Raw genomic sequence first — 12,014 nt, forward strand, 5'->3', positions numbered from 1 at the left:
TCGAAACCTTTAACAAATAGCCTGGCTTTGTAATGCTTCTAATTTTTGCCTTAATCTTTCAACTAATAAATCCATCAATTTTTGAGTGCTTTCCAATTTGGTGGCAAAGGAACCAAAACCCAAGTTTTATTTTGTAATAGAGAATCCATCTCTTCATGCATCGCTACCTCCCATTTGAGAGAATTTGATGCTTTGCAAGCCTCTTTGAAGCTTACTAGTTCAACTTGGTCTAAAAGCAAACATTCTGGCTCTACTTCTTCAGAATATAATAGTTCATAATCAGAGAATCTGGCAGGAAGCTTTCTCTATTTGGTTGATTTCCTCCATCCCCGAGCATTATCATTATGATCAGAATGTCCCTTTTTTTTATCCTGAGAGTTTTGTGTTTGGAGTTCAAAGTCACTACCCTTTGGAGATGTGTAATGACTCTTCTTAGAATTAGAGTGATTAATGTTTGTATGCACAATTCCCATATTTGAATCACTACTATGTGAGTTACTTTGCTCACTTGAAAATTGAACCCTTGCTTCATGTTGACTTGTGGGTGGACTTGATCCAATGTGCAAGTCATACAATTCTCCTACGGGTCTAATAGCAATATCACCCAATTCATGCCAGATTGGAGTTGTGCGGTAATGAGAAACCTATGGTTGAGTGTTATAAAGATCTTGATCAAAGAGACCACGATGCAGGGAGTTGAAATTGTAGGATTCATCCTTGTCTCTGCCAAGAAAAGTCCTCATGCTATTTTGAAAATGTGTATCAAGTTCTTTTATTAGATCTACTTAGGGGGCATGTTGATAGAGGTGACAATGAACTTGCGGTTGTTCATATGAATCATCCATGTCAGCAATTTCCGCCCTGTCAATATGGGAGATCCTTGTGCAATAGTTATGTTGTGTGTGTCTAACCATAGGTAGGCTTGGCTCAACCACTTAAACATGTTGTCGGTGATTGGTTTGTGCATTCCCTACATGGTCTGCATGAACTTCTCTTGTGTGACCGGCTATAGAGGTGAATGGTACACCATGAGGGAGTCTTTTCGCATGCTTGGTACAGTGTAGGGAAGACCATGGGTGAGGTTCTTGTGTGGAGTCCACCTCACCCATGAGTGGCATGTTCACATCCTTAAAATATTTATGACCAAAAACATCGGCAAGGAGAGTGCCTTGGTCAATTTGGTTTCAATTTTCTCTGTACTCAAACAGAGGATTATCATCTCTGTTTTGACTATCTGATTCATCAATACTCTGTTCACCAGTAGTATTGGAATGACTCCACATGCTAGTGGATGAAGTGGAGAAAGGGGCAGGAGCAAGAACTAAGTTGGGAGATAAAATACTTCAAGAAATATTGTTCTGATCTCTATCAGCATTAGAGTTATTATCAAAAATAGAGAAAGGGATATACTCACAGATTTTTCTTCTATGTTGGGAGCCAGAAATACCTTCTCATTGAAGACAACATATCTACTTCTAATAATTTCCTTCCCAACCGGATCCCAAATTTTGAAATCGAACTGGTCTTTACCATAGCCCACAGTGATTTTGGGTCAAGCTTCCTTCTTTTCTCCTTCGAAACATGTACATAAGCTTTGCATCCAAACACCCGAATGTGAGAATAAGAGATTTTCTTTCCTAGCCACTCTTCCTCTGGTATGCCAAAATCCAATCGAGAAGAGGGACTTCATTTGATTAAGTAGATTGTTGTATTATATGCCTCTGCCCAAAAATCCTTGCCTAAACTATAATGCCTACCCCTACTTGACTTTTATGTTGTAATGCTATATTCTTTTAGGTCAGTTTTCTGATTATCGATGCTTGGTTACCCAATTTGATCAAATATTAATTCCATACTTAGTTTATATATGTGTTAAGTTACTTTAGTACTAGCTATTTCATGCATGCATAAGTATACTTTAATGATAGATGTATGTTCATACAGTGATTTCAATTATTTCATCATGTTAATTAGAAGAAGGATTTATAAGCAGTTTCTATAGATACTTACCCCATACTTGCATGTGAATGGTGTGCTTGTATGTTTTGTTTATATTTGACATTTCTAATATGGTTGAGGAAGGGAGTCATAGTCACCTGCTAGTCAGGATCTACATGATGCACCACTTCATGTCATTGCCTATTTAGTTTAGAATATGTGTTTGTACATGCATGGATTTTATGTAAATTGTAGGTACCAGGGATCAACTTCCTTGAATTGCTAGGATGAGCATACCCTATTGTAGTATCAATGATATAAATGGGGAGATAACTCTTGAGTCCAAATATTAACCCTAAGCTAGTTGTCTTAGAAAGTAGGACACTTGTATTTGAGTTTGTTTACCCATCCGAATTCGTCAAGTGACATGAATTCGTGATTTTGACCCTAGAGTTTGATTGTGTTATTTGCCTTCAGTTAAGTTGTCGTATTTGGTTTTACGGGCCCGTTGTATTTCTATTATAATTCGATCAAATTAAAAGATAATTTAATGATTTAATTTAATAGAAATTTTATAAAAAAAAATTAGTATTTAATTATATTTAATTAATTAAGAAATTAATTAAATTAAAGAATTAAATTTAAAAGATTATATTAAAGTTCTATTTTTGATGTATTTATATTTACTTAATTTAATGATAATTATTTAGGAGTTTTATTTTAACAATAAACTCTAAATAATATTATTAGTTGAATTAATAAATATATTATTAAAACGTCTCGTGAATTTATTTAAATAAAAGAATGAAACTTAAAAATAAAGTTATGGTTCTAATTTAGGTGTAATTATATTTATTTAATTTAATAATAATTATTTAAGAGTTTTATATTAAATAATATTATTAGTTGAATTAATAAATATATTATTAAAATGTCTTGTGAATTTATTAAATAAAAGAATTCATTTAAAGATAAAGTTATAGTCTAATTTTGGGCATGATAATATTTCTTCAATTTAATAATAATATATTTAGGAGTTCATTTTTTAAATAAATGATAAATATTATTATTACTTAAAAAATAGTATATTAAAAATGCTTCGAAAATTAATAAGAGACAGTAAGCAATTATTTAATAAATTTTATTTTAATTAAATTACATAAAGCTTATGCATGAAATTAAAATATAATAAATTAATCAAAGGGAGAAAGAAAACTAATTTAGTAAAGATATTTTAAAATTACTAAGAGTTGTGCATGAAAAGGTAAAAGATAATAAGTAATAAACAATAATTGATCAGTGAATTCCCTTGCATGATTGTACAATTAGAGCTCCAAATTAAGGGAGAACTCTTTATTAGAGATCTAGAGCTCATTTTGCAATCACACAAGTTTTGGATGAGGAATTTCGAAGAAGGAAGTTTTCAAAGAAAGGGGATTATTTTACATACTTTGTGTGATTCTTGTTTGAACATCAGATCCAAGTAGGATTTCGTGGTTATTTGTACAGTGGTTTTTCATCCTTTGAATTCATGTCTTCTTTGTGTCTAGATAAAAAAGTTTTCAGAGTTTTTAAATGTGGCTGAAAACCCTTCTGTTGAAATATTTTTGCCTTGTTCTTAATATGTCTTTGAACAAAGTAATTTGATTGAAACCCTTATTGTATATTTTAATTGTTCTTCATTTGATTATCTGTATGAGTTTAGAATTTGAAACCATTATTTGATAAATCAGTTTCCGTCATTGAAGTTGTCTATGATTTAAATTTTGAAAACCATTGTTTGATTTAAATTGGGTGATTCATAATGGATTTGATTAAATTCAAGATAGGGGTTCTGAAAAGAAAACTAGTTTTAAATTACTAAATTTAATTGTTTAAATTTTGATGTTCTATCAGATTTAGTTTGGAAAGTTTTCGTTTTTAGTAAATTTTCATTCTTAGTAAGTTTCCATTCTTGGAAAGTTTCTATTTTTAGTAGGTTTCCATTTCAAGAAAGTCTCTATTTTTAGAAGGTTTCTATTTTGGAAAAGTTTCTAATTTTAACAGGTTTCTATTTCGAGAAAGTTTCTATTTTTAGCAAGTTTTTATTTTTTTTAGAAAGTTTCTATTTTTAGTACGTTTTTATTTTGGAACAAGTTCTATTTTTAGAAAGTTTCAATTTTTGGAAAATTTCTATTTTTAGTAAATTTCATTTTTTAGAAAGTTTTTCCAAAGTTTAATTAATTTAAAATTATTATGGTAATAATTGATAATTATTATTATTAATAATTATAATAAGTATTGCTAAAAATTTTAATTTAATTATTTGGGAGAATTAATGGTTATCTTTAGTAAACTTGGGTTGTGCTTCATGATTTAATTTTATATGAAAATGATTTGTATTGCTAAGAAAATTTTCTTATTCGAAAACCTTAGTAATTAACATACTTTAAAAGAATGAAAACTTTGATGTGTATGTTCACTGAACTCATATGTTTTGATAACAAATTGAACTATGAAAAATGTTTAAATGACTTTATATAAATTGTTTAATCATCTAGGATCTTAGTGGAATCGAAAAATCATAGTAAATCTGACAACTAGAGGAATGGAAACATGAACCCTGATTGAAATTGAAAACTCTATAAATAGTCATACTTCGAAAAGAAAACTAAAACCCTGATTGTTGTTGAATGTTGATGTTGGAAATGAAAATGAAAACTTAAAAACATATAAGTGAAAATGGAATTGGTATGTTTTTTAAACCTAATATTTTATGAAAGTTACTTTTGTATGTACTCTTTTTATGACATGTGATTTTACTATTGGGTGTCGGGTTGACTTAACTTGACCAAATCAAGATATTTACCAAAGGTATAAGAGTTCTATTTTGTGATGTCATGATAATGTTTTGATCAGGATCTTTTATACTCATCCATGGTAATGTGTCTTGTATGCTCTATGACGTGTTTTGATCTATTGATTGTTATTGCTTTTCAGTGTTCTTGTGTGAAACTAAGGTGAATGGTGTGACCTATCTAATATAACCTTTGAGTCTTCAATCAGTTGTATTTGGATTGCTTTTCAGTTGCTTGTATAGGACTAAAGTGTTTGTATGAATTGTTTTTGGTGATGTCATGTAATGACATGGATTTGGTTTATGTGTACTTGATTTTGGATCAGTCCTACTAGGACGATCATATTGGTGAAATCTATGATTTTGATCAATGATGTTTCAACGCTTTCCAACTTTTCTTGTTTAAGAACTGATGTGTGGTTTATAGTCATTTGAGATCTTTTGCTTTTGTTGAGCTTAGGGTAGGTTATTTGTATGTCATGTTGGGAAGTGGCTTGCGATGGAGGCTAAAGCCCTAAAGAGGTTACCTGGGTAACCCATTGTAGGTTATTTTAATAAGTGATAACATTTCATTAAATGAGTTTAAAATGAATTAACAAGATATTGATACTACAAAAGGTCACTTGGGGGCTAGAGTCTTGAGAGATTGCTAGGGTAACCTTAGAGTTGACTCGTTAGTATACCTTGTTTGTACGAAAGGATACTGTTGCCACATAGAGACACTAGGGGGCCAGAGTCTAGAGAGACTGCTAAGGTAACCTTAGAGTTGGCTCATGCAATGAATCTTGCCCACATGCATAATAGATTTCCTACATGTCTGTGTTGCCTCTAGGTTTAGTTGATACTTGTGTCTTGGTACTCTTTGAGAAAGTTTGCTTCTAGATGATTCCTTGAAACTAGATATTGGAGTTTGCTTCTAGGTGATTCCTTGAACCTAGATATTGGTTTTGACTTGTAAGTTTGTTATCCCATTTGGGACTTGAGTTTATCTCCTCAGTATAGTGGGAGTGGGTCTTTTTGGGTTCCACGAGGTTGGGTGGTAGTACTTTTTTCTTATACCATTGAGATCTAATTGTCAGATATTGGTGCTAGATGAGTTTGATTTCATAGATCTTACGAGATGATGTTATCTATTTCATGTGGTATATTATTTCAGCCTTTCATACCCTGTGACCTATACAGTGGATGATTGAGCATTTTGTTTATTGCAAAGTGGCATCTTATATAATTGTACATTATTAAATGGATATGTACTGGTAGTTATTCTTTAATATGGATGTGTTATATTGTGGATTTAATGTTAATTAAAATAAAATGTGATTCATCGTCATGGGACCCTTAAGAGTTGTAACTTGTTTATGTGTTGTTGATGTATGAGTGTATGTTAATTGCTTCCGCTATTCTATAACTATTGTTGTATCTTTATCTTTAAAAGAAATGTTTGACAAACTTAGTAAAACTTTAGGTTAACTTCTTTTGGGTCACATGGTGGGGCATTACATAAATCGACATTACAAAGCATACAATGAGCTTTCTTAAGGATTGTTCTATTCATCCTCTCCACTGCTCTATTTTCTTGTGGGGTGAATGGAACAATCTTAATTATACAAATACCATTATGATGCAGGAGCATCTTGGGTTGCTTTGTTATCCTACTCATTTTATTCACCTAGTAGTTCCTTCATGTGACTAGCAGTCCTTCATGTGCCTAGCAGTCCTTCATGTGCTTAGCAGTCCTTCATGTTCCAAGTAATTCTTTCATGTGCCTAGCAGTTCTTCATGTGCCTAGCAATTCCTTCATGTGCCTAGCAATCATGTTTTCTTCATGTGCCTAGTAACCATGTTTTCTTTATGTGCCTAGTAACCCTGTTTTCTTCATGTGTTGAGTTACTATAGCATTCCTTCATGTGCTGAGTTACCCAGTGTATGTCAAGTGATTCTTCATGTGCCGAGTTACTTAGTGTATGTCGAGTGTTTCTTCATGTGTCGAGTTACTCAGTGTATGCCAAGTATTTCTTCATGTGTTGATTTACCCAGTGTATGCTGAGTGTTTCTTCATATGTCGAGTTACTCAGTGCATGCCGAGTATTTCTTCATGTGCCAAGTTACCTAATGTATGCTGAGTGTCAGTATTTGGACATGATTTTTGTGAGCCGACTTGCAGGATTTATTTCATTCATGATATTTATGTTAAGATCTTTTCTTGGGATGAGTCTAGACCATTGTTGGGTCGGCCTTCCTCTTATGTAATAATTTTAGAATGATTTGTAAGCCGTTTTGGAAAGTATAAATAGAATGTTCAGGCTTAGAATTAGGCAAGTTTTGGGAGAAGTTTTGGAGAGAGCAGATTAGAGAGCAAAACTGAAAGTGCAAATTTGCAGTTGGATCTTTGAATGTGAATGTATTTGTAATTGGTTGTAACCTAGAAGGCCTTATAGCTGGGCACGTATGAAGATATTTTGATGAATCAATAAAGTATTTCTCTCTTCTTCCTCCTTTGGTTGTTGTCCACTTGTGTTTTCTTCCATTGTGTTAACTCTTGTAGGGTGGTTTGTATAGCTGGGTGAGCCTTTGGCCCTAGTTATTCATCCTCTTGCCTATGTCAGTTGGTATCAGAGCTTGAGGTTCATCCTTGTGGAGATTGGATCATGTAGAATGCTAATTTAGATTTGGTTGTAGGGTTGCAGATCTGCAGATTTGACCTATAACTTGCAGAGGGTTATGATCTTTCAGGAACCTGATTTGTGAAGATGGTTCGACATAGAGGAAATAATGTTGATAATGCTATATTGGATCAGTTGAGACAAATTGTAGCTAGGTTAGATGCTATGGAGATAGCCCAGAGGAGAAGAGGACATCTTGATGATGTAAGTGATGATGAAGCAGCAGCACCAAACCATAATCAAGAACTTGAAGAAGACCAAGATGAGGAATGATTGTTGAGAGTATTGTCTAGAGTGAATTCAAAGCCTATTGTAGAAGTTGTTCTTTATGATTGAAAATTGGACACCAATGCTATGTTGGATTGGATCTCTGATATGGAGAAGTTATTTGAGTATGAATACACTCTTAATAATAGAAAGGTGAAGATTGTAGTTGCTAGGTTGAAAGATCATGCATCACTATGGTGGGAGCACTTGCAAACTGATAGACAAAGGAGAGGAAAGGAGAAGATCAAAACCTGGCCAAAGATGGTGAAAAAGGTAAAGAAAAAATTCCTTCCTGGTAATTACCAAGTTAGCTTGTTGAGAAAGATGCAAAATTTGAAACAAAAGGACATGACTATAAAAGAATATACTGAGGAATTCTATAGATTATAAATTAGATTTGGACATGTGGACGATGATGTTGAGAAAATTGCAAGGTACATTAATGGATTGAGATCTGGAATACAAGATGAAATAAGTTTTGTGAACTTGGAAAGTGTGGAAGAAGAATACTAGTATGCCTTGAAAGCTGAGGAGATCTTGACAAATAAGCATGAACAAAGACAGAGAGGTAGAGGTGGTAGATTCTAGAGAGGCAAAGGTAGATCTTATGGAGAAAGTGGCAGATCAGACAGTTCTATGTAGGATAAAGAAAAAATTGAATGGAAGAATGATGACAAAGGCAAGACTGAATTAAAAATTGATAATTCTTACTAAGGAGGCACTAATTCTTACCAAGGAAGAGGCAATTATTATTCTAGAGGTGGATTTCATGGTAATTGTTTTAGATGTGGCAAAGAAGGGCATAGATCTTTTGAATGTAGATCTTTTGAAGGTGGGTAGAATAATAGAAATTCTATGATTCAAGAAGACATTGAGAGTTCACCAAGTGGACCAGAGGCTAGAGAAAATTTGATGGTGAGAAGAACCTTATGTAATAAGGGAGGTGATGAGGAACCTATTTTAAGAAGAAGTCTTTTCAAGACAAGATGTAAGATGGCTGGAAAATGTTGTAAAATGATCAGTAACAGTGGAAGTTCTACAAATTTGGCATCAGAAGAGCTAGTTACAAAGTTGTAGTTGTAGAGGCTAAAACATCCCAAACCTTATCATGTTCCAGGGATCAAAGATGAGCATAAGATATTGGTAAGTGAGCAATGCCTTGTGAAGTTCAAAATTGGACATTACTTTGATGAAGTTTTGTGTGATATTGTGCCAATAGACTGTTGTCATATTTTATTGGGTAGACCTTGACAATATGATAGATATGTTGTACATGATGGAAGATTGAATCAATATACTCTTTGGATAAATGGGAAGAAACAAACATTGTTTCATTTGATCAAAAGTCCAGATGAGGTTAATTGTAATACTATAAAAAATTGCATGGTTAATGGGAAACAATTTGAAAAGGAGATGAAAAAGAATCAAGTTTTTTTTGCTATAATTCCAAGAAAATCAAGTTTTGTCAATGGAGACCGACTGCAAGAAAATAGTGTTAACCGAGTGCTAGTCAGTGGTGACCGAATGATAGATGGTAGTATTGACCGAGTGCCAGAAGAAATTGCAGAGTTGTTGAATGAGTATAAAGAAATTATTGCTGATGATATTCCTCATGGTTTACCTCCATTAAGAAGTATAAGTCATTGTATGGATCTGATCCCTAGAGCTAGTTTGCCAAACAAAGCATCATATAGATTGACACTTGCTTAGAGTGAAGAACTTAATAGACAAGTGCATGAGTTGTTGTAGAAAGGTTTGATCAGAGAAAGATTGAGTCCATGTGCTATACCTACTATATTAGCACCTACAAAGAATTGAGAATGGAGAATGTGTACTAATTCCAGAGCCATTAACAAGACAACAATGAAATATAGGTTTCCTATGCCAAGGATGGATGACATAATGGATTGTTTGAGTGGAGAAAAGTGTTTTACCAAGATTGATTTGAAGAGTGACTATCATCATATCAGAATCAGAGAAGGTGATGAATGGAAGACTTCTTTCAAGACAAAAGATGGTTTGTATGAATGGTTGGTTATGCCTTTTGGTATGACTAATGCACCTAGTACTTTCATGAGGTTGATGAATGAATTTCTGAAAAGCTTCTTGGGTAAATTTGTGATTATTTATTTGGATGATATTCTGATATTCAGAAAAACTAAGGAAGAACATCTTGAGCATATTAGACAAGTATTGCAAAGGTTGAAAGAGGAAAAGTTGCTAATTAATCTAAAAAAGTTTTCTTTTATGCAAGAGGAGATTGTGTATTTGGGATTTGTGATTTCATCTGATGAATTGAGGATGGATCCTAAGAAGGTTAAAGCAATTTTGGAATGGCCTACACCTAAGAATGTGAGTGAGGTAAGATCATTTCATGGTTTGGCTAGTTTTTATAGAAAGTTTATAAAGAATTTCAATGCTATTTGTAATGCTATGACTGAAACAATGAGGGGAGATAAAAATGAATTCAAGTGGACACATGGAGCTGATAAGAGTTTTGAGACTTTGAAACAAAAGGTTGTTGAATTAGTTGTATTGGCTTTACTTGATTTCAATAAAGTATTTCAAGTTGAATGTGATGCAAGTGGTAATGCAATAGGAGCTATATTAAGTCAAGAAGGTAAGCCAGTTGCTTTCTTTAGTGAAAAGTTGAATGATGCTAAAAGGAAATATTCTATGTATGATCAAGAGTTTTATGCCAGTGTTCAAGCATTGAAGAAGTAGAGACATTATTTGATGCCTAAGGAGTTTGTGTTGTATATTGATCATAAAGCTTTAAAATACTTGGGAAGTCAACATAAATTGAATCAAAGACATATGAAGTGGGTTGAGTATTTGTAGAGTTTTACATTTGTGATCAAGCACAAGAATGGAGTTACTAACAAAGTTACTGATGCATTGAGTAGAAGATGTTCTTTGTTGACTGAAATGAAGGTTGAAGTTCTTGGTTTTGATGAGATGAAAGAGTTATATGATGCTAATCCTGATTTTTCTGAGGCATGGAGAGAGTGCAGAGCACCAAATCTGATAGACCACATAAGTAAGTATGATGAGTATTTCATTCAAGAAGGTATGTTGTTCAAAGGCATTCAGTTGTGTATTCCTAGAAGTTCTATGAGGTTGAATCTGATTAAGGAAAAGCAAAGTGGTGGATTAGATGGACATTTTGGAATTGATAAGACATTGAGTTTGCTGAAAGAGAAGTATTATTGGCCACAAATGTATAAGGATGTTCAAAAATTTGTAAAGAGTTGTGGAGTTTGTCAAGTTGCAAAGGGAGTGAGTCAAAATACTAGTTTGTATACACCTATTACTATTCCTAAGAAACCTTGGACTGATATCAGTATGGATTTTGTTCTTGGATTGCCTAAAACAGTGAAAGGGTATGATTCCATATTTGTTGTAGTGGACAGATTTCTTAAGATGGCTCATTTTATACCATGTAAGAAGACATCAGATGCTGAGCATGTTGCTAAACTTTTCTTTAAAGAGATTGTGAGGTTGCATGGATTACCAAGAAGCATTATTTCAGATAAAGATAGTAAGTTTTTTGGTTATTTTTGGAAGAATTTGTGGAAGAAGATGGGTACTGAATTGAAATTTAGTTCTACACTCCATCCAAAAATAGATGGACAGACAGAGGTTGTGAATAGAAGCTTGGGAAATTTGCTGAGATGTTTAGTTGGGAATAAGGTAAGTAATTGGGAGATGATATTGGCACAAGCTAAATTTTCATATAATAATTCTGTGAATAGGATTATAGGGAAGACACCTTTTGAGGTTATTACTAGAATGCATCCTAGAGGTATATCAGATTTGAGAGATGTTGCTGGTGAAGAAAAGAAAAGCACTGCAGGAGAAGAATTTGTTGATTTTATGGAATCTTTGCATAAAGAAGTGAAGTTGAGGTTGGAACAAAGAAATTATAAGTATAAGGAGAATTCTGATAAGTCTAGAAGACACCATGATTTTCAAGTTGGTGATGAGCTGATGGTTCATCTGAGGAAAGGAAGATTCCCAGTTGGAACATATAGCAAGCCGAAGATGATTAAATTTGGACCTTGTAAGATCCTAAAGAAGTTTGACAGTGGTAATGCTTATGAAGTTGAGTTACCTGATGACATAGATATATATCCTGTATTTAATATTGCTAATTTGTATAAGTATCATGAGTCAGATGATAAAGTTGTTATACTAGATGATTATCCTAAGAAACAGATTGAGGAAGTTGAACAGATATTGAGTCAGAGAGTTGGCAAGAGTACAAGAGGAAAAGATTACTATGAATATTTGGGGAAGTGGAAGAATAG

This window comes from Cupressus sempervirens, chromosome 11 (assembly GCF_028749045.1).
Source record: "Cupressus sempervirens isolate cs-2001-9-10 chromosome 11, ASM2874904v1, whole genome shotgun sequence".
In the NCBI taxonomy this organism is placed as follows: domain Eukaryota; kingdom Viridiplantae; phylum Streptophyta; class Pinopsida; order Cupressales; family Cupressaceae; genus Cupressus; species Cupressus sempervirens.